At 39.4% G+C, this 24,631-nt stretch overlaps 1 long non-coding RNA gene across 1 annotated transcript in view; it reads left to right on the forward strand.

Moving 5' to 3' along the window:
* Positions 1-24,631, forward strand: part of LOC136179279 (uncharacterized) — a 172,155-nt gene that overhangs the window by 58,128 nt on the left and 89,396 nt on the right. The window contains exon 2 of the long non-coding RNA XR_010666453.1: positions 20,384-20,739. This is a non-coding gene — a long non-coding RNA (uncharacterized lncRNA). The remainder of the gene's footprint in view (positions 1-20,383; positions 20,740-24,631) is intronic.

A 24,631-nucleotide genomic window follows, 5' to 3' on the forward strand; every position in this document is an offset into this window, starting at 1 on the left:
CAAGTCCAATACGAGAAATCCAAATATATGCACAGTACAATGTACAAACACCTCTGCTATTGGCTTTTCCATCAAGAGCATTAATAGGAAGCCTTTGTATAATTCAGATTATGTTTGCATTGGTAACCATATAGTTGAAGTTCTTTGCAGAAACATGTAATGACAGCTAAAGACATCTGGGAGCTGTTAGTGTTGAGACCTGAGGAAGATCTTGTAGATTGAAAAATTGCCCTGTTTTAAAAAAAGTTGCCCATTGGGAGCTATAAAGTGTGCAGACATTAAACAGTGCTGAGCCATCGGATGGATTAAAAAATAGAAAACATACACTTCATGTTATAGACAAACCTTGGAAAGACGCCTGGTTGAAAAACTAATATAGTTGTATGTTAATGCTGCTGTAACCACTAAACATAAACCCTTTAATCAATTCTCAAATAATGCTTTAGAGCAGAGGAAAATTGACATTTCCTCACTTCCTCACCTCCAACTTTTAGTCCTCACACATAGGTGCAATACACAAAAACACACACCACGCAAGTGTGATTTATGAGATTACAGAGCAGCGAAGAACCACTGTTGAAAGCAGCAGTATATTACCCCCCCTCCCCCCTCCCCTCGGTGCACATGCTGTAAACAATTGCACTGTGACAGTAGCCCTGACCATCTCAGTTCATTTCAGGTCAGTTCACCTCCATTCCGCTTTTCAGTTTCTTTCAAACATACTTTATTTTATTTAGAAAATGTATTTATTTCATCTGAGCAATGACGCCAAATATAATCTGCACATACTGTATGTGATGTGGACCTACATCACCAGTACTAGTAGCAGAATGTGATACAATTAATATCTGAATCATCCACCAAAGCGGCAGTATACACATTCTTTCTTCATCATTTATTTTCCTCTTGTTACCACAGCCGTTTTTACAAATGTAGGAATACAACAGTTAGAACAATACATCAGGTGGATTGAGACATATTGTATATGGCAACCTGTCCCAGCACCTGTTACAGATGCCACAGATGGCAGTCATAAATATAATGACTGTGCGTAACACTTGATGTTGCTCTATTAATTATATTTGCAACAGCAAATAGGATGATGTGGAAATTATTATGCAAAAATGGACCTCAAAGAATGAAATGTGTTAAGGACTGGAACAAAGCAAAATCGAAAAAACAAATCACGTATTATGAATTTAAAAAGTTCAAAATCAAATTGAACAGTTACCCACAGAGGATCATATCTTATTCACATGTACAACAGTAATAATATACAAATGAGTCATTTGCACAGTTTTGTATTCCTCTGTAATGAACAAAGAGTGTATTTATAATGGAAACTATTTAATTAAAAACTGAAAGCTTATTTCAGCCCAGAGAGCATTGTTAATATAAAAGTACATACATTCATAAGTACAGGAACAAATTCTGTATGTTCTGAGAACATTTTGTAGCATAGATGTAATTAGTATCATTATTGTGTTGTTGTTGTTTGCTGAAATGTACCTCCCTTGACCCTGAGCCTGTTCTGAATCAGTTGCGAGCTCCAGGCCAAACAGAGCCAGTGTTGGACATGTTGCCCATCAGTCTAGTCGGTCACACTGTGTTGACACATTGGCTGCAGCCTCATGTCGCGTTTGTCATGCCAGGACCGAGTGGACAAACAGTCTGTTGTTGGTTGATTGTTTCTGTCAATGGCTGGCTGGGCTTTCCTGGTTTACCCGAAGGTCAGCGAACTGTCGAGTGGGTGGGGGCTGGGAGGGTGGGAGGGGGACATGGATGAGCTAATGTGTTTGGGATGAGTCATATTTGGGCACCAAAGAATGCTGGTGTCATCAGAGTTGTGTTTGCGTGGGTGTTGACATTGCTGCTGTAATCCCTCTGTGTCGCGCCAGGAGGGTAAAAGTGTTTGTTGCCAACTCACATTCCCACCTGTCAGCCACGAGTCCCTCTTCTCCCACTTCCTTTCTCACCCTGCGTTACCCTCTCTCTTTCTCACACACATATATAAAACCACAAAGTATGCAGTGAACATGGATGCTTTAAGCTACACAAAGGTTCTAAGTGTCATGTTTTCAACATGTGTTTTTTTAAAGATTTACTTTTGGGCTTTTCGTGCCTTTAATGTAGAGATAGGACAGTGGATAGAGTTGGAAGTCAGGGAGAGAGAGAGAGTGGGGAATGACATGCGGGAAGGGAGACACAGGCTGGATCTAAACCTGGGCTGCCTGCTTGGAAGACTATAGCCTCCATACATGGGGCATGTGCACTAACCAATGCGCCACCAGCGCCCCGTCGTCAGACTTTTTGAGTCGGAGGCAAGCTACTCTTTCAAACCTTGCAGACAAAGGTAGCATAGCAGGGGGGCATTAAGAGTTATTAAAGAAGTCTCAAACTAGTATTTTAGTGATCCATTTTACCCAAAGGGACATTTAACACATTTGTAGTATTGCTTTGGGGGAGGATGGCGGCAGAAACTGGCTAATATTCAAAGCCGATTTCAACGGATATTAGGTAAGTGCAAAAGTGTGAATACTCTTCAAAAGACAATATTTCTCCAGGTACTAAATAAGCTGTAGCTGCCATCCACTAACCCTGCCTGACGTCTGTCAGCAGCCTTCTATAGGACCAAGTCCAACAACAAATACACTTCACAGACAGGCTGAAAAAAGTGATGTGAAAATGTAATTGTCATTTGTATCTTTCTCACAATTTTCATGAACAATGAACACCAATCAAGATTTAAGTTCTGTTTTTGTCTTCAGCATGCCAGGGATTATTTACAGTGTAAACTGTACCTACACCTTCACTGCCAACAGCTCTAAACCCTCCACTTACCACTTTATGATTGAGTCAGCATATATGCTGTGACCATTAATACACTCCATAAAATTCCATGCATGCACTCATAACACCGAGGCTACTCAGCAGGACATGTGCTGACAATTTTCCCTGGGTGTAATGGCAATTACTGCACGCATGCACAAAGACATACATATATCACGTTTACATTCAGCTGTTGTGTTCATTTACAATGACTATCATTACATACACACTCTTGTGGACACGGACACAAAAAAACAGACAAACAACATAAGACAAAAGGCCTCAGGGTGGGTCTGCTGCTTTTCCCTTGACACTCTCCTCTGTGTCCCCAGGTGGCACATCTGAGTGTGTGTGCGTAAGACCAATTATTACGCAAGCCTCGGATGTGTGTTTGAACAGGAAGGAAATGCTGTGGTGTGAAGTGGTATACAAGAATAGAACAGTAGGATCACTGATACCTTGTTGTTATTTTGGGTGCTTTCATGGTACTATTTATGCGTCCGTCAAAGGCAGATCTCTCACCTCCTGCACACGCTCTGCTGGCCTCTATCTTCTTAAAGTGTGATGCAGTGCGGCAGAAAAGTCAAGAAGGCTGGAGAGAGATTCAGCGATTAACTGTCAGTGTCTCTGAGTGACTGTTGTTTGCCAGTGAGTGGCCAGAGTCCACACACAGCGGGTGACAGTGGTGTTTACCCAGCATGTCGTCAAGTGGTCCGAGGCGCTGCGGAGCGAGCGGGCAGCGGTCTGATGCAACGCCAAGTAATGCATTGTCACACAGCACAGAGACTATCATGCTCTGCAATGAAGCATCAATAACAATGAATATATTATAGTGAGCTTCAGGGGCAGCAGTCAAACTTAAAAATAGCTCTTTGAACTCTCACAGACTGAAGCTTTTCTCTTTAAATATGTTAATTAAAAATTGTGACAGGCATTAAATGAAGGTCCAAAGTCATTCATACCAGTGTGTTACATTATATCCACATTAAGGTTACTGTCTTACTGTTAGTCTATTTAAAGTTTTGGTGAAGATTTTTTTCTGCTCAAAGTTTCACTTTATGAAATGTACCCATGACGTTTACTGAATCTCCAACAAATCATTATCAAGCCTTAAAATAGTTACAACTAATGAGGCCACAGTAATGTCATCAGGGTTTTCTTGGTTTGGACTACCAACTTCATTGAAAGCCACAAACTGAAAATGTGTAAAGTGTCCAACTATAGGAGAATCAAGAATACTGGTGATGCAGTATGGGTAATGTAAGATTATTTTTTCTCAGATGCAGTTGCAAGTCAGAATAACTTGGCTGCTTCAATTTGGACTATTTTTGCTTTTTCCATGTGAGATACCTAACCATTACTTTATTCCATGATTCAATTTTGAGTAATTAGTGTGCACATCAACTCTTATTTGTGCGTCCTTATTAGAGACTCATCAACTGAAAGGATGGATAGAGATTCAGATCAGTATGCACAGCAACAGCTCTAGATGTTTTCTTGTGCATCTCCCTCTATCAACCCTCTATCCTTTTTTAAAAGGATAAACATCTTGTTGATTTTTACATGATTTGGAAGAATTTAGCTTCCACTTAAAACTCATACATAAATGCTAGGTTTAAGTATCAACAATTATTTATTTTCTTGACATAAAGAACATCTCATTAGGTTTAGTCAGGTCTATAATGCAGCTCTGTACATGCTCCACTGGTTGCAGATGAATGTTGAAATATTAAAGTTATTAACATCCTCACAGCAGGTGAGTAACCTCTTGCAATTTTCAGTTTGACTTTGAAACTAGTAGAATTAGAAAAACAAGGTAAGACCACATGTGGCTAATTTGCTTCGACAAGACCGAGACAAATCGAATTAATCCAGGAACTAAGTATAATTAACTCTGAGCAGAATTAAACATTAGGATTAGTGGGACACCTACACCGCAGTGCAGAGATGCAGTGGAGCGTCTGTGTAAATCAATGAATGTGGAAAAGAAGGAAACTATGTGCACCTACAGAACACAGCAAGCTGACTTTTCTCAGGTGATTTTCCTATTCCACAGGAAACCTGCAGGCTTTGCTCTCTGTTCCAAATACATGTCTGTGAATCCACCACAAGCTGTTATCTGGATGTTCTGAGGCTGTCCTAAGAGGACTAGTGGATTAAAGCCATTTATGATAGCAAGGCTCCAATTTCACTCGCCACAAACTTTTTCTGTCTATCCCCAAAACACTCCCCCAAATCCAGTTTACAGACCGCCACATCAAAGTTGGGAAGGTGTCCAGGGTGATGCTAAAGGCACTATCTGTGTGTAATGTATATTATATATTTACTCAAGATCTGGAGGGGGGGAAAGTGAATATTTCTGGAGTTGTATGCCAGGTAAGGTTAAATTAAACTTCTCTCTATCAGCAGATAGTGCTGTTTTAAATCCACTGCACAAATGGGTTCATGAGCAGAAAGAGTTCTGAACCCAAGTCGAATTTCAGTAGTTGGTTTGAAAGTTTATTTTACCAACTATTTTATAGCGGAATGAGATGACCTACAGCACGTCTACCAAAGGAGCAAATCTAGTTTTCAATACAAAGCTACTCACACTTTGTAAAAGATGATTAAATTGATGATGTACAGTGAGAAAGATACATCAAATTAAAACAGACAAACAAACAAAAATGACATGCAGGCAAATATGGAACTCAGTTGACTTCATCACAAAATTGTCCCATTTGTGCAAAGGACAGGACACAAAACCAAAAATATAAAAGTGGCTTATGCAATGTAGAAATATTCAAATCCAACTAATCTATAAGGTAAGGACACCTAATGCAGTGTTTTCTATTACCATAATGCAGGAATGTTAAAACAGCATGATTTAGAATGTGAACTGATCAGCTATTTGTCTTTTCTGAAATAATATCCAATTTTAAATAATACTATCTACAGTCTATTGTCCTGGTCATCATTCACAAAGACATGTATTATGCTACATTATAAGCCTGGATATCTAACCAACCCCAACAAAGCATGCACACTTGGTGGCAAGTTACATTGAATGATGCAGGTGTACAAAGTGACACATTTTCGTATGAAAGCTTAAAAAAAAAAGAAACGGGTAGATGGGATTCTGTTTTATTAGCTGCCTGGCTACCACATGAGTTGCCACAGCAACCAATGTCCCACTCATAACATGTGTTCCAAGGGAATTTATGGAAAAGCTTAAACAAATCTTCAGTGATATTGCTTCGCTGAAATAACGGTCTGTATAAAGCATCTTCATTTCTAGATATTACCTGCAGTAAAAGACTACCGAAACAATAATTGTGTCTTCTTATCTTCTGTTTCAAATCATATAAAATTAGTTTTTCAGACATGTAGAAACAAAGCACTTAAAAAAGAACGTTTGGATTTCTAAGATAATTTGAGGTGCCTCAAGTAAAGGAAGCTGCAACTGCTGGCTGAAAAAACACGTTTATGACGATATGTTGATGTAATGGATGGGCCATTTTGAGCAATGATGTTTTAAATGATTGGAACATATCTCTCATATGTCACCCCTTTGAGAAACCGACTCCCTACAAGCTCACTGATTGAATAATGGGTGTGTGCTGCAGTTACGAGAAGCGAAGCGTATCACTGTTTGGGCCAGCCCCATTAAGAGCAGGTCATGCAGATAAATGAATAAACAGCCTGGAAGGGTGCTCTGGCCAATCAGCAAACAATCAGCCTTTTAAAAGCGTATTATGCAAATGAAGCATCACAAAAGCATCAAAACAACAGTATGGAAATTAAGCCCTGGGTGAGTTTTAGAAGGGGTCTGTGAATGTGCGTTCATGGATCGTTTGTGTGTAACTGTACATGCAACAGTCAAAAGTGAAGATAATAGCTATCTCAACCCCAAGTGCAATGGGATTATTCAGCCTCACACAATAGGCACTTTAAGCCAGGTGAGGCAGATGAATGCGTTCAACAAAAAGCAAGGTAGGTGATTGAGACATCACAGACTCTAGCAGAGAAAAACCCCTTTTCCCCTAAGCTTTATGCTAAGCTAACCAGCTGCTGGCTGTAGCCTTGTATTTATGGTGGGATGTAGGCCACTATAAGGGTTGAGTTGTCATTTGATGTAACTTTAATGCAATTCAATGCATTTCAATTTGAAGAGCTCATTGGAATGAACAGTTGAGTAAATATTCATGGGTCTTAATGATTGGACATTTGGACGATAATCAAAAACAACATAGTATCAATAGCCAAAAAATGATTTGCTTCAACGCTTTAGAGTTGCATTTCACCAGAAGAGTTTACACGACATGATCAAAGCAAGTTGGCAAAGATTTTAATGTTTGCACTCAAAAAACTGACATTGATCCTGCAAACTGTGTCAGTGTCAGACATTAGACTATATTAGATTGTGAGGGCGGCATATTTTTTGGTGTTACAATATACTTTGTGATTCAAATGTACCCGTCCAAATAGGACTAAGACACTACAAAAGCCTTCAGGTTAGGTATCTACTATCTTTGTGCACCTACAAAATAATTCAGAATTATTAAAGTTTAAAGGAAATCAACTTTATCTTTTCTCAGATTAAAAGTTTTCAGACTTTCACTTATAAGGCGAGACTTTTCACCATTATTCTCAGGCTTCTTCGTGATCAGCTCACTCTGACTGAAAGCCAAAACAACAGGCTTATTAATAATAATAATAATAATAATAATAATAATAATAATAATAATAATAATAATAATAATGATAATAATAATGTACAAAACAATGCAAATTGTTGACTTTGATTTCAGGAAAAAATACAAAAATAGTCAAGAAAGTCAAAAAGGAAGAGCTCATCCTTCTCTGCTGCAGTCTTTGTGCTCTGCAACTTTCAAGCTCTCCCACTGAGAGCCTGCTGTTCTTTTGGCTGTTGCCCACATTGGTCAACTGATGCCTGTCCTAACATTGTTACCATGTCATTAAATTCTCTCACATAAGCTTCCTACACATCCGGCAGGTGTGTAGTAGCACTGTTTTCTTGGCAGCTATATAGGACACCCTCCCACCACTGGGCATAAAAACCCCCAAAACACAAACATACAACTCTAGATACAAGTACAGATTCAACACAGCCTGGTTCCAATAGAAAATGAGGAAGCTCATTTTTGTGATTTTACTTTTCTTTATCTCTGTAGCTTAGGTGTTCTCTGCAAGCAACTGTTTGACTAAAGATTAGAGGCTTGATATAGTTCACAGTTAAATTAAGAACAAGTGTTTTCAAAACAAACACAAAACAATAAGGTTTGCTCTGGTATGAGCAGTGATGTGTTTGAACTACCATATACATAAGCTTGTTTTCCCCCTTTTAGGGTGCGGTCACACTGGCCATCCGTACCATGCCAAGCACGCTTCAACCCTAAAGTCCAGTTCGTTTGGACCGTGTGACCACTCCTGCCATGCTCAGGCACGGTATACTTCCTTGGCTTTGATGTGGTACACCTCATGCATGAGCACAAGCACGCGGGTTCACAACGCTGACAATCTCCTTCATTATGGAGAAATCCAGAGTTTCATGTCTGTATCTGACTAAAGTGACACAATATAAGCCACAAAGTAGCTGTCATGTTCTCTGTGTTGTTCTCCGATGTTCGGCCGCGGACTCAGCTGCTCGTCCCTTTTTTGTTCTCTCTCTCTGTCTCTGTCTCTCTTTCTCTCTCTCTCTCTCTCGTCTGCCTGTTTGCAGTTGTATTACAACGTTATGTACAAGAGGTAATCGTAAAATCGGTAAAAATGTGATCTTGAAATGCTCAACTAAATGTGACAGCTAGTAATCTATGACTTGTGTCAGCCTCTATCCGTAGCAGAAGTATTGGCAGGTTTCTGGGAGAGGTTATAGAAACTACAGTAGCTAATACAGCTCAAACATCTCACTCTAAAGTACTGCAGGTGTTAGGAAGTCCCATAATATACCTGAAATGTCTGTATTTTTTGTCACTTTTGTGTAAGAAGCTAGAAGCTTATAGTTCAAACAGTGAGTGTGTTGTTCAAGGGATGGGGAGTGGGAAAGAGGGCGGGTGGGACTCTCTACATTTCTTCAAAGTCAATCGTGATCTTCTGCATGTGTCCCACCTACTCCACCCTGTTTGGGCTACCATATGCTGTATCATTCTGTTTAGATTAATGTTTTTCTTGTTGTTTTTTTCAAACGCTGCGGTATTTATATTCCCTTCGCCCACGATTTCCTGCCCCCCACTGACATCTTGGCCTGTCGTGTGGGGTTTCCATGCCAACTCCCACCCCAGGCAGCAGCCCTAATTGGCCAGCAACCATGTCATGTTGATACATGAGGAAAATAAGTACAAGGCTAATAAGAAAAAGAAACGTGTCCACACATGAACTTAATTAGGGAAGACAAAAACAAAGAACTGCGTACAGATAAAAAGTGGCTTGATGGCTATTTGGCCAACCTCATTTTCAATAATGTAAATGTATAGCAAATGTAGCACCATGCACACACTAATTGGCAAAACACCTTTCTTTACATTGAAGATGCACAAAGGTTACCTTGATGCCATCAACTCTCAGCAAACTCAGATCCAGCAGCCACTTGCAGAATCTTATTGCATATATGAGCGTTATTATTGAGACAGCTTACCACCACGTTTGATCATTTTCCAACAACCAAATGCAGGGCACACACTCTGCATATAGAATTTCATTAAAGAATTAAAGGTGAATGCATACTATTTTACCTGAAGGAGTAACAGAGTCTTGTAAACGTGTTTACTTTTGTTCAAGGTACTCTACAGTCAAGTGATGTTTAGTCTGGCTTAGCACAAATGGATATGCTGTCCCACTATCTTAGAGCTGATATACTGTCTAAAGTCTTAACCTTTTTCAAAAATGGTTAAATCTAATGACAGTTTAATCTACCTTTTTTACCATGAATTAGTAGACTAGTTTCCCCAGACATAGGGATGTCGCAGGTCAAAGTGAAGAACAATTTAAAAAGTGTTTTTTTCAGGCATTTTCTAATGTTGATAAAACTTCCTACATTACTGTCCTTTATTTTTCTAGGACCTATTTATTATTAAACCTGCTTTTCCATTAAGTTGTTTACTGAAATTTAATATGTCATTAATGTATCAACCACTAACCATGAGCGAGTTTAAATTGTAGTTTGTATGTGGAGGAAAACATACCACCATGGCAGAGATATGCCTTTATTCAAATGTCATCTGTTTTGTACTCCTATTCTGCTTCCATTTAATATTGTATTGGTCCAGAGTTGAGTTCACCATGTTTAACTATTATTGTGATAGAACTATCAGAAAATGAAATAAAGCAAAATAACTTAATGAGATATGCCATTATTTGAAAAAAGGCTTTGATTTGAAGGTTCACTGTATTGTTTGGTGACTGCTGAACTACACATGGACAGCTGTGGCTCAGTTGGTATTGTAGTCCTCTCTCAACCGGAAGGTCGAGGGTTTGATCCTCAGCTTATGCAACAACATATCCAATGTGTCCTTGGGCAAGGCACTTAACCCCGAATTGCTCCCACTGCTTCGCTGACGGCGTATGAATGAGATTAGTCACTTCTGATGGTCTGACTACATAGCAACCTCTGCCATCAGTGTGAATAGATAGGTGTGACCTGTGGTGTAAAAGCGCTTTGAGTAGTCAGAAGACTAGAAAAGTGCTATACAAGCTCAAGACCATTTACCATTTAATGAACCAATGCCTCAGAATAAGGCTAACAACGAATACATTGCCTTCATTCTAAAAAACTGTCCAATGATGTGCTGCAAATGCACTAATAACAGTCATATTGGTTTGGATACACAATGGAACGATACTATCACAGAGGACCAGCTCTTGTTTGTCACAGTTAGATTGATCTAATTCATAGATTTACCATAGTGCGGGGTCAGGCCCAATTAAGGAAGGGTCACAGAAACCTCCTGATGTGAGTCAGATATAATCAATGAGGGAGGACCCACAGACAAATCTCCCTGTGTGTCTATTGTTGATTAAGTTTCCTGGGTGATTGTTTTAGACGTGAAACATGTAGGCAGTGAAGAACAATGGAAGAAGATAACACAATTATCACCTAAAGAAGACCGCTGGTCAAAACGTTGTGATTAATAAAAACCTTTTTTTGTGGCATTTGAGCAAGTGTGCAGGCCTATCTTCTTCCCCAGTTTGCTGTTTTTGCGCTGTCTTGCACCTAGGTGATGTGCGAATAACTATCTCCTTTTTATCAGTAAAGAACAAAGACAATAAAATGAGCAAACTCCGAGAAAAGAATGGTTAAAGGTACAAATATTTAATCAAAAAACTGACAAATTGCGGAGAGAAACTAACTGAGAGATGGTCTCATAGTTGTCATCTTGACCCGATCCTGATTTCATGCGTGCAAGAATAATGAACAAGGTATGAACAAGGTATCTGCGGATGCGGGACATCCGCAGATACCCAAATGGAAAGAAATGGAATGGAATGAACAGATGTGTCAGGTTTAAATATTGTTTGCATGTTATTAGTGAAAAACAAAGGTTAAAAAGTTTTCACAAGCCCAGGTCTCCTTGGAAAGAGTTGTTTTACAAATGAATCGTCCCTGACTGCAACCTGAAATATGTATTTAATAGTACATTAAACAGTAACCTACAGTACAGCTTCAGTAAATGGCTCTCTAGATGTACCTAATACAACATATTTTGAAGTGTTCTGCCACTGTCGAGGCTGTCATATTTGACAAGTTGGAAGTTAGCGCTGCCGGTTAGAAGGAAGAATAGAAAGTAACCAAAAAGGGATTTTTCTCTGAATGAATATGGAGAATTAAAGAACGTTTAACAAGTTGAAGGGGAAGGTTGATTCATAAAGGAGTAAACTTGTAATCTTCTGGCCGTTATGAACATTTCTGAACTGTGACTTTGGCTTTCCACTGACAGAAAAAATGAGAAGGAACAAGCAGCAATACAAAGACAGAAATGAGACAGAGCAACAATAGGAACAAGCCAAGTGGAGAGAAGAGTGGTGAATTCAAAGTGAGAATTCTGGTTATCTCCTCGGTGATGCAGTTTTTTACGAGTTGGGACCATATCCTTTTGTGAAAAAGACAGAGGGGGTAGTAACAGCAACATTCAAGATAAGAGAAAGATGTAAAGACAATGACAAGAAAGGAGAAAAATAACTAGTTCAAAGGGACACACCGGGGGAGAGAATAAAGAAAAACATACCTCTCCTTGTGTCATCCTTTGCGTCTGTTCAGTATTTTTAATCCCTGTCTTGCTCATCAGCACTGTTTCCCTTTTCTCCTTTCTTCTGTTCTAAAATGCTTTTACTTTCCCAGACAGGCTCAGAATAAAATCCCCTTTCTCTCCCTCTCAGCCATCCTCATGCTTTTACATCTTTCTCAGCATTAGGGGTGCGTTGGCTGCATAAAATCCTTCTTTTCATCCTGTTGAGTCATCGGTTTTGATGTTCTCTGCTGTAAACCAAAATGGCTGTGCATGTTTCCCTCTGCCTCTTACCGCGGAACAAATCTACCTCTGTTCTCTCAAGTGTTTCTTTTTGTCCCTCCATCACCATCAATCCTGGCTGTCAGCACTTGATCCTATAATTATGCTGCAGGTTTAACTGGGTAGTGATGGTGCAGTGGTTAATGGCAGTGGGGTTAGAGGATCTTTTGATGGAGGGGTTTGGGTGAAGGACCAAAAGGGCAATTGGGCTGGCTGACTATATGGCTCCTTAAGGAGACAGTTTCTCAGTCCTAGTGAGCAAATACAGATGCGTGGTTGCTCTACGCTTCATACTTTGATAATAAAGGTACCCCCCTGGCATCCGTTTGCATCCAGTACTTACTACTCGCTTCAGAAATTGGCTGTGCATCTTTTCATCAGCCTCTTTCCCCCCTTCACTCTTCCTCTTTCCCGAGACACAGATCTTCCTCCGTCTGTCCAGTTGAGTATTTCTTTTTGTCCTTCCATCACCATCAATCCTCTCTGTCAGCAGGTGATCCTAATAACGAGGCAGGTCTAACTGGGCAATGATGGTGCTGCGGTTAATGGCGTTGGGGTGAGGAGGTCTTTTAATGGAAGGGACTGACATGGACCATTAGGGCAATCTGTTGGGCTGACTGACTATTTGGCTCATTAAGTAGCCCCATTCTCAGTCCCTACTCACAAGTACAGTTATTTGGTCAGAGGCTCTGCCTTTCAAAATATAATGAACCAGGTACCCCTCTTGAAGTCCCTCTTGAATCAGCGGTTAGTGATTACCTTTAATTTAGGGCAAGTTCAATCAATTTGAAAATGCAAAACTTGTTAACATGCAGTTTAAGACGCAAATTCAGTTGCAGTTTTGTGAATGGCACCAATAGCATTGGTTAAATTTGAGGCACTAATACGACATGGTTATGTTTAGAAATGTAACTTTATAATAAAAAAAATATATATATGTCATTACCATAGACTGTATAAAACAATACGTAATGTCATTGACCTCATCCATTGGTTTCTGAAGAGGTGCTATGAAGCTCAACAATGGTGGTCGCTATATTGGATATGCTATCTCAACCCAACTTTTGATCAATCGAAAGGGTCTTAAGCCTCTCAGCACACAGCTACAATGTGCACACTAATGGACATCAGGAGACAAATTCTCCGCCTCAATTTGCCAGTACGGTTAAATGGTCGTTGACTCAACACATAAAAGTACAACAATTTAACCATTACCATTTTGACTATGCAGAGTTCTGCGGTCAAGTTAGCCATACTATATAAAGACCGACTGGTTCTTTAGATTATATGCAAATTTAAGTATGTAACAAAAGCGAAAAAGAAGTACATTTGTTAAATGAAGCCAATATTGACAAGTGGTTGTGTCTTTCAAATCCTTTTTCACTCCTTCACTCTCCCTTCTAAACAAGTCACAAATCTCTCTCAAATTTCTCCAGTGTCTAATTTTGCCAGCAGCAGCTTCTATGATTATTAGACAAGGGAAATATGTTTGGCTCACTAGCTTTTTTGCTTGTTTAGCTGTGTACATCTTATATGTTATACAATGAGCCGGTGTGTTAGATAAAGGTATGCATGTTTGTGTTAATTGATGTTTCTAGTGGCACCAAGGGAGCAGTGGTATTAAAATGGGGCAGTAGCCGTGTCAAATCTAAGCACACTGTTTATTATAATTACCCCCACTTTTCCCAACACAAGAAAAACTGTCTCGAGAAACACTGAAGATATGCTTCATGCAGTGAAAGAACCCAGAAGCCATTATGAAACGAGGCTCGTTATGCACCATTAACGCATATGGTTCATCCAAACAAGTCCAATAAAGGACCGTTATCACACACAGCCATGTTTTAGTGCTCCATTAAATGACCTACAGAAAATGGATCCACGATAATAACTGCTCTGCACACAAGACAACTGAAATTGTGTTTTTTTCCCCTCCCATTTCACAAATAAACTTTTTGGCGGCGTGCTAAAACATCGAAGGAAGAATTTGGATCTTCTGAATTAATTGAATAAAGTGATGAAGTGATAGGCAGATTCAGATAACATCACATTTAACGTCGGTTAAACCAGAATATCAAAAAGCTTTCATGTTGACTCATGAACATGATTTGAATTGTTGGAATTAAGCAAACAGACCTTAAGAAATGGCACTTTTACTGTAATACAGTTATATGATATTTTTTATTATAGTGGACAAAACTTGTAATGGTTGCTGTTTATTGGATTGGTGGAATTGAGGCATTTGAGTCGCCTCTAAGCTTATATTCATTCAGGTAGAGCTGATTGAGCATGCTTACTCAATTGCAAGTGACAATTTAACAGTTCCACTGGAACCATGGGCTAGATTAATTGCCTTTTACAGAAGATTTCATTTCATTTCATTTATTCATATCTCCATTAGCCATGGCTTAAGCCACAGCTATTCTTCCTGGAGTCCACCAACACATTCTAGACTATAGGCTGCATATCATATTACATCAATAACCACAAAAACAACAAAACACAACATAAGTGACAATAACAAAAACATTACAACATTCAGACATTACACAACAGAGGACCTAGATAACATTAATAATACTAATATGCACAGGTTATAGAGGTGAAATACAACACTTTAAGGGTTAGATCAGCATTGTCTAACAGACATCAGAGAGTTGTTCATCAAGGAGATGCTTTTTCAATTATATTTTAAATCGATTTCTACTATTTTCATTAATAATATGCCCATTTCATTATATTACACTATATTGATTATATGGCACTAGATCAGGACACAGCTTCAGCTAAGCAGATATCTTCAAACTATCTGCCCAGCAGATTGTCAGCCAAGGTAACTTTTAAAGTAGATATTTCCCACTCTGATTTCCTACAATATATTTGATTTAAGGATTAATGTTTGTCGGTCCATTCAATTATTTAAGTGTAAGGGCAATATTAAATCAGCAGAAATTCTGCTTGTCACCAGGCAAGGCAGGCAACTGCTTGGGGTCCCAGACCAGTTGGGGGCCGCTGAGGGCTCAAAAACTTTATCAAAGCAGTGGCTCAAAATGTGCACATTTTTGTGACGGCAGTAGGAAACCTCCCATGGGCCCCATTTGACAGCACTCACGTTCCTTGACCTGCTAAGTGTTGCATTATTGCTGTGAAAACCAAAGTTTGTCAAAGGAATTCAGTGAAGAAAAAGAATTAGCCGTCTATAGGGGAGAAAAAAAGAACCAGGAAAACAGTGGAAGAGGAGTAAGCCTTGGCTGGCAGACATAATGGTGATGGAGAGCCAATACATTTTTGCCTAGGGCCCCAACAGACTCTAGTATTGCTGCTGTATATCAGTGATGCATCCATGTATGTTTTTGTGTACTGGCTAATTGAAAATCCAGTCAACAAGCATGAAGCTGGTGGGCTGGAGGAATTTCAACAGGCCGGTTAGAGTGTTGCACTGTGGGTAGTGGCAGTAACAGGCGTCTTGGCTGTGTGGAGGTCATTCTAATGTCCCCCACACAGCCACTCAAAGACAACAGGAGATGGGTTGCTACAAGGAGGGAACAAGAATACAGAATGTCAGAAAAAAAAATGGGATGAGAAGGGGAGAGGGCGTGGGAGCAGAAAAGAAGGAGAAGTAGAAGAAATGGTCATTAGGAGGAAACAAAGTCATAAGCCTGCAGAGAGATGAGAGAAACTGAAGAAAAGCTGCACGACTCAGGCTCAGATGAAAGAGAAGGAGAGATAGTCGGGGCCAGCGGGGAGTAGAAGAAAGCTGCGAGGATGTGCATTAGAGAGATATGATTTAAAAAAATGAGAAATAAAAAAATAAAAAAAAAGAAGAAAAAAGAGATAAGTAGACTGTATGGTTGCCAGGGAGAACAAACTTAATGGGAAACATGCAGTCATCCACTCAAACCCCCCCACCCCCACCCCACCCCCCATTGCCCTCCACACTTTCTTGATCCTCTTTCACCTTTAAAGCCCTCATCTCTCTCCTCCTCCTACCCCCTCCTCCTCCTCCTCCTCCTAATGTAATGTGTTCCCATTCTTCTTCCCAACAGTCTTTAACTCACATCACATGTGTCCATGAAAGAGTTTGTGCTTTTCCTCGTCCTTAGCCTCATCTTTCACAGTCCGATTACCTCCTCCGCTCATTGCCAAATCTCTTCACTGCCAGCTGTTTGGGCTCTCAGTCCTCTTCTTACTCTGTTGGTGTGCCACTATTCCTCTTCTATTCCTCATGACTCCTTCTCCCTCATTACCAATCTTGGTTTCACTTCCTTCTTTTTTTCCATGTGAAATCAAGGGATTGGGCTTGGCTTAAAGGATAATACTGGTTCAGTATAATCAGGGTCTTATATTTGTAGTTTTGACCAATTATCTTATGTTGGTCTTACAGCATACCCTCACACAAAAAAAGTTGCACAAAGTCTGTTTTGATTTATTGTAATTAATAATTATATCTTGATTTAGGTACCCTTAAGTGTCTGTCAGTTAGTTTAGAATCTGTTTTAAAGTACCCAAGTGTCTTTTTAAAGGCCTGTTCCTTTCTATTGTGTGATGTGGTCTGTTTTGAGGTGCTCTTCCGTCTCTTCCAAAGAATCCTTATCATGTGGATTAGGGCGCAATTTTAATATCTGATTCAAGTAACCTGCAGTTTCAGTTTTAAAGGTCTGCATTCTTTCGAAGATCAGGATCTTCAAAATAAGAATACCATTGTTTTTTTGAATGGGAAAGAGCACAACACTTGTCCTGATGCACACAGAGATCAGTTCAGTAAGGGGATGCTGTGTTCAGCACCAAAATTAGTAGTCAAATTACAGAGCAAGATTATTCTCCAAACCCAATTAGTATGCACCACAGAGGATAAAGTTAGGACAAGGTCTCCCATTAGTCTGTTTGTGAGTTCACACGCCTGTTCACAAATCACAGTAGACTGATCTCGCTCCCTTTGTTCATCCTCTAAATACACTAATAAGCCTTGAGGCAGAGAAAGAAAGTGAGAGAGAGACTTTTTTCTTCTCCACTGTAAAGACAAAAAATAGCATCTGACAAAAACATCAGAACTGTTTGAAGCGATGATGATTCCAGTGTTACTTGAATTTAAATATGAAACAGACTTTAACATATCAGACACTATTTCCATTTTGTTTTTGTGCACATAGATCATTTAATTGCATTGGAATATTTCCAAAATACTGTGGATGAAAACCAATTTTCCTAAAGGTTGAACACTGAAACGTAATAGTCTCTTAGAAGTAGATTAGATAATGGTGCCAGGGGGGTAGTTGCAAAATGCCGTAAAATTGCTTACAGTAAAACACTGCTCATATTCAACAATTTCTTGGAGTCATTCCTTCATACTTTAACTTTTAAACTATTATGAAAGAACATTTGGTATGCAGTTGGGTATTTAGGACTTAGACATCTGAAATGAACAGTCCAACTACAACAAAAAAACATCAGTAGTCGAAACACCACAAAAACAAAGGCATCATAAAATACAGAATAAAAACATTATTAAGAATACTGTGACAAAAGGGAGTGTTAATGTTTCACATAAGTACACAAATAAATACGTGTCGGCACTTGAGTGAAGAAAATGTTAATTTTGAGTAACTGGGCCAAAGATATAATACCCTTTAGGGGCATCATAAGCTTTGCATTCTCAAATAAAGCATTCAACTCATTAAGTTGAGATGCGACCATGCAAAACCAGGCAACAGCCAGTTAAGGGAATGTAAAATCCAGACTTGCATTTATTGTGCATGGGCATTTTGAAGTAGACAACTGTATTAAATTGTGGATTCAAATTGCAGTACATTAAAAAAACATTTATTTACCACATTTGTTTACTTGGTGAAGCTAACCACAACTTAAATTCTTCTTCAATGTCTCATTTGGATTTGGTCTGATGCACACATGTGGCCTTAATGCCTTATCTCTTCTTGGTAAATAATTGAATAGCTCGCTGAGTGGATCCATCTTCATTACAGTCCATCTAACAGGCTGCCCTAACTTTTAAATTCTTCCTCTCTTCATTCATTCTCAGAGTCCATTTACGTTTCTCCATCTTGTCCTTAACTTTCCACCCTCTCCTCTCCCTCCTCTACAGTGTACCTCATCATTTCTCAACTTCTCTATTTTTTTCACATGATGGATTATGGCCTGAAGCTCACTGTTGGGCACTGCAGCAGATCAAAACATAATTTTCACCCATTTATTTTGGCCTGAACCTACGCTTCCTCTGTCTCCTTCCTCCTCTGCTCCAGTTCAGAGAAAGCTGGCCTGGTTTCCCCTACACACTTTCTATCACTCCTCCCTCTGCACATTTATATACAACTATTTTCCCCCCAATATGCCCTCTCCTCATAACATTTCCAACAGAGTCTGGACCTTGATGAATCTTTGTTTATGTTCAGTCCCTGTTTTCAAATCACATTTATTTGTAGTTTTTGGTGAAACCAAAGACACTGTTCTTTTATCCCTTTCATCTTTTACTGGATATGTTCTTTTCCCCTGTCAGCCTTGTGCTTTGACATTTCTGTTTTCATTCACATGCTGAAGTCCATCATCTACATAAGGTCATAGGCAGTAACCTCCTGTTTCTGACATTTAACTCCATTATTTTCTCTACCTGCCATATCACTCCTCTCTCTTATCCCTCCCTTTGCTCTTTCTCTTTTCAGCATTTACACACACGTCCTCCCTGACCCCCTCTCCTCTAACCTTTACTTAAAGCCAGAAGATTTACACGCAGATGGAGAAACAACGTTTGAACCACTCTTGAAACCACTTAATATCTCTCAAATGCTGCTGTTGCCCCGCCCTTTAATACCAGATGACTTTTTGCTGACCCGAGTCAGCGGGGTGTTCTGTGATATTTGAGTTGGCCTTGTGCTTTTCTTCTTTCCATAGCAGATGTACGGTTCTGTTTTTGGCCAAATTAATAACTTGGGTCAGTGGTATGGCAATATTTTGGGTTCATTGTTTTATAGGGAGCTTCGACATTTGGATTCTTGCAGATGTTGCAGCATGTGTGCATATTCAAAAAACTAAGGCCTTTTGTTAGTGGAACTGTGACTCCTGTCAGGTCAGAGCAAAAAGGTAAAACACATCTTCTGCATGGAACAACTATCATCCTGACGTCCCATTCCAAACTGAAAGTTAGTGTTGGTTTTGTTTCATCAATAGTGAGTTAAAACATTAACTAAAATGTATGTCGGGACACGTTCCAATAAGATTAGGTCAAGACTCTGCTCTTTGTTGAGTTATTAAAAAACTTAATCCACCATGAGCACATATTTGGAAACAGCAAAAAGAAAAAACAACTTTGTTTTAACAGACATGATAACCTCAAGCAGAGCCAGACTCATCAGTGAACAGACATCTGAAAGTGAAATAGGTCGAGGCAGAAAAAGATAACACAGATTTAATGGTTGTAAAAAACTCTCATTTTACCAATTATGTGACTATATAAGAATGACATTTTACAAAAATCATCATATTCTAACATCATTTAATGGGTTGCCAAAAGCAATATTCATAGTCTACCTCTTGTTTAGTATGATGGTGATGTACTCAGATTGATTTGTTTCAATATGTGCCTCTATTTGATTCATGAAAATAAAAAAACATCTAGCTGGGATGGTGGAAATAATTAATAACCTCTGCGGTGTCTTGTCTTCACTGGTTTCAGTAATCTTGAAGTCACTTCCTATTTAATGGGGAAGTTGTAAACTTATCTCAAAGGTTAGGCTGTCTTCTCTGTCTGTTTATCAGTCACACAGATGCAGCACCTGCATACTTAATCACAAATGATCTGGTTATAATCTGGAATGGAAGTTTGCCAATAAATATTAGAATGTATTTGACTAAACACCGTTTTTCAATCAGGAAAAGGGCACTTGGTGTGTGCACCTAATCAAGTCTGTCTGATTAATTCAAGTTTTGAATTGATTTGATCTTTATCTCCGTCTCCAACTCCAACTCGCTCTCTGCACATGTTCTGTGAATCTAATTGAATTTAAAGTTTGATTAACATCTCTTTTCCTTCTGTCCTTTAGATCTACTTCTGAGACTTCTTGCTTTCGGCCTGTGGAGAAAGAACCAATAGCCTGGACAACATCTGCTTCCCTGTGTGAGTGGACACTGGGACTCCAAATCCAATTTGACCACAACACGCACACTTTAGAGCACAAAGAAGACTACAGTTTAAACAGCTTTCTGGAAAAGTGAAGACAAAGATTTAGCCTTTAAAGTCCTGGCTTGATACATCTACAGAACGTCAAAGTCATATATAGAAATTCAACACCATCCTGATCCAGGAGGCTCAGCTGAAGCTCTATTCAGACGGTCCTCGTACTGACAGAACTGCCCTCCCTGCTGCTCTCTGAAGTTCAGTTAATCAACTAAGGTAGAGGTGAGTGAGTCAATTCACACTATTCTCTCTGTTATAAAAACACTTACAGTCTAGAGTGGATGGCTGTCATTTTGACTCCTATTCACTTGTAATGATGCATGGTGTTGCCAATAAGTCCAGTGCTTTGGCCTGGGTTTGACAGGGCAGCCAGCCTTGGATGACGGCTCACCCACTGACACTCTTTTCAGCAAGGGCACTTGCCAGCATCCCGTGGCCTTTCAGTGTGAAAAGCACTGACAAGTGAAGTTTTTTTTTTTTTTTTCCAGAAATGGTACCAAATTTGGCCAAAGTAACCTGGCCGGCAGAGTGTGTTCTCTGTTGCCATAGCAGCAGGTGCTGATCCATATGCATGACTGGAGTGTGATTTGGAGGATGGTGCGCTGAAGTATAAAAGCTCTAAGGCTTAAAATATTTCCAGTGTCAGTCATTTTGGTGGAAAAGGGTGAGTGGCTTTGGCTCAGTGTCAAGGGCAGGTTATTTTTGTAATGAAATCATGCATTGTAATGGCATTGGTTTACATTTGGAGGAAACTATGAGGCTATAGTTATAAAGTTTTGGTTTAATAATTTCTTTCCACTTTTGGGCTCATGTTAAAATGTTGATGTTATTTGGTTGAAATCTTGCATCCCAAATGTACAGTAGGCTCTGTCCTAGTTCTGCATAGGGAAAACTTTTTCTTGCTTTTTGAACATTGATAAATGCACCTCATTTTGAGATACTTTAAGGAGCCAGGATAAGCTAAAATGTTGCAAATCACAGCAGGTCAATAGCCCGAATACCCATACCGATCCCATTCATTAACAAAAGTTCAGTCCCCAAAATCGTATCACTACTAACATTTTTTAACAGTAGTTGTTTGGTTGTCCTGCAGCGAAACATGACAGAGTATGAGGTAACAGACGTGTTTAAAATCATGTAGGCCATGTGAACTCTGTGGGTTAAAATTGATTTCACTGTCCCTGAAAGAAAATTATCAGGGGTTGTGTTTAACCAACACCAATGATCCAGTGGTCAAACTTTTGCGAGTAACCCAAGGCAAACATTTGCTTTGCTTTTGGCTTGAAGACAGCTACATTGTTTCCATTACTGTTCATGAAATCCTCAGTAAGGGAAAGTGTCGCTACTTCCTCTAACAACAAGGATTAAGATATCTTATATATTTTACAAATGTATCCAGACAAATTGTAAAAGTTATTCACAAAGAGGGAAAAATAGCCCTTCAACCAGTCAATCTATGCAATTTTTAATGAAGTTAGAAAAACACAAACAGATAATTAATCTCAAACAATGAGAGTTGGGATGCTAAGGTGTGTGAATTAGCATTCATGGTTCAATAGTATGATGGCTGTGTGAACCTGACTGCAGGAAAATATGAATCTAATATTCAGATAACTTAAAAAAGCTGCATTAGGACTTATCTCACTTGGTCTTATATTTTCTTAGAAACCCTCCGGTCTGCTATGAATTATCTTTTTAAGTGCCTTTTAATGATTGCCTCCCTAATTTAACAGCTAAGAAGTTGCTTAAGCTCAAAACAACCGTGTAAAGGCTCCTTCTACTAAATGCTCAACACCACTTTGGCTTTACATTTTTAAAGATGTGTTGAAGACTGTTTTTGATCTTTTATTAGAATGATACAAAGGCTTTAGTTGCCTTCTGCAGCAGCGTTAAACAATAAGTTGGGAATATATTTCTCTTAGATCACTCTCATCAAGTTTGTGAAGGAACAAGACGGCTCATGCGTGTGTAGCTCTCAGATGAGTTGTACGTTTCTTGAAAGCACAGAAATGTGTTTCACTTTGGATTGGCAGTAGCTCAGTCTGTAGGGGATGGGGAACTTGGCTTGGGAACCAGAAGGTCTCCAGTTCAATTTGCAGTATTGACCAAGAACCGAATTGGGACTGGTTGCTGGAGAGTTGCCAGTTCACTTTCTGGGCACTGCTAAGGTGCCCTTCAGCAAGGCACTTGATTCCCATCTGCTCAGGGCACCGAGACATGTGTCTATGACGGCTCACCATTAATGCATGTACATAAGACCTGTTCCTGCATGTGTGTGAACTTTGGGCGTGTGTGTCTAGTATGTATGTAGCATGTGTCTAGCAATAACAGAGTCAAGTCTGATCTAAGCTCATCTGGCAGTAATGATAGAGGAGGATTAATTATGTTAAATCAGTAAATACCAAAATGGATAATTTCCAATTTAAACTCTTTGTTATCTCTGATTCTGATCTACTTCACTGTTTTGTTTTGGTAGCGCAATTGTTAGGGCGCGTGCCCCATGCATTGAGGCTGTCGTCTCAAGCGGGCGGCCCAGGTTCGCATCCCGCCTGTGGCCTCCCTCCCGCATGTCGCTCCCCACTCTCTCTCCCTGGTCTCCGACTCTATCCACTGTCCTGTCTCTCCATTAAAGGCCACAAAAAGCCCCAAAAAATAAATCAGCTAGCGACTGTGATGAAGCCAGGGCTAGAGCTTGTGCCAGCTGAGAAGTATTTAATCCAACTTTCCATGTTTCAACTTCTGCATAAATTGGTTCAAGCAGTATGCTGAGACTACTTTTCCATATATCTAAACCTGTACTGGTCTTCTTTTTGACACTTTCTGCTAAAACAAAACTGTTAAATGCCAAACACTTAGTAACATATGTACTAAACTTTCTCCCTATCACCAGGGTCATGTTGATGAAGCAAATTAGGCATTAGGGTTTCTTGTGAATATTATAAAAACGTGTATCTTTTAAATGTTGGCCATTATCCTGACCAAGAACAAGATTTACTATCTCATCCATTTGGATTAAACTACTTTATGTCTTGAGGAGAAATGTATCTTAAGAAAATAGAAAAACGTAATTAGACAATTTTTCTCATCACGAATGGCTATTTAGCCGCTCAGCCCATTCATATGTGAACTGCAGGGCAGATGAGGGTGATCTTGATCTGCCTCATGTCTTTAGTATGCAGCGTGTTGGTGTGAACCTGACGTGACTTGATTAAATGGTTCATCCTCCCAGAGCCAGAGGTTAGTTTACTCAATTTTCACCTTGAGCAGCACACATCATGATTTATCTCTTTAAAGTTCATCAGTGTGTGTGAACGTTTGTGAGAGCAAGTCTGGATTCATGAGCATTGACTGTAAAATAACTGGCGTGTATTTGGGTGGTGGATTATTTGATGAGTTGGTGGGTGATGAGGTGGCTTTGTGAAGGGGGAAGTCTGAATTTGTGTGTTCTTGCACAGTCCTTTTGTCAGTGTTTTGTTGTGACAAATTATGGTGTGTGTGTGATGGGGTTGAAACCCTGAGATGGAGGCATAGCAGAAGTAAAAACGACAGAAGAATAGTTGTAGTAGTGTTTGTGTGTGCACGTTTGGGACCATGTTTACTTCATATCGCCCTGATGAACACAGTTCAGTCAGATGGCACGCTGTATTTTTGTTAAATGCACGAGGACGACTGATAAGGACTTTGTCTGTGTATACAAACTATCTTATGTGCATTCATCAAAATTATGGTCAGGAAAACTCTCACTTTTTCCCATATTGAGGGCTTATTTATGCCACTTATAGCTCATAGCCTATGGTGCAAGGACATAATGCACATTACCTGGATGCAAGATTTGACCCACGGTGCAAAGGGGTTAAATGAAGTGTCTTATTAATCATGTTTGATTTTGAGCACAAACTAAATTACTCAAGCTATTTTGTCCCACTAGTTGTAACAGCTAAGCCACCGCACTGACAGCAACAAGTCAAGAGTAATATCTTGCTCGTGACATCAAACATTTAACTTTTTTAGCTGTTTTCATTTACTTTCCTATCCCTAAGAAGTTCCTTATTTCATGGTTAAGTTACTGTCGTAACATTCATTTGATCTGAGTTTGAGTTAACGTCTTAATTTC

This window comes from Labrus bergylta, chromosome 1 (genome assembly GCF_963930695.1).
Source record: "Labrus bergylta chromosome 1, fLabBer1.1, whole genome shotgun sequence".
NCBI lineage: Eukaryota > Metazoa > Chordata > Actinopteri > Labriformes > Labridae > Labrus > Labrus bergylta.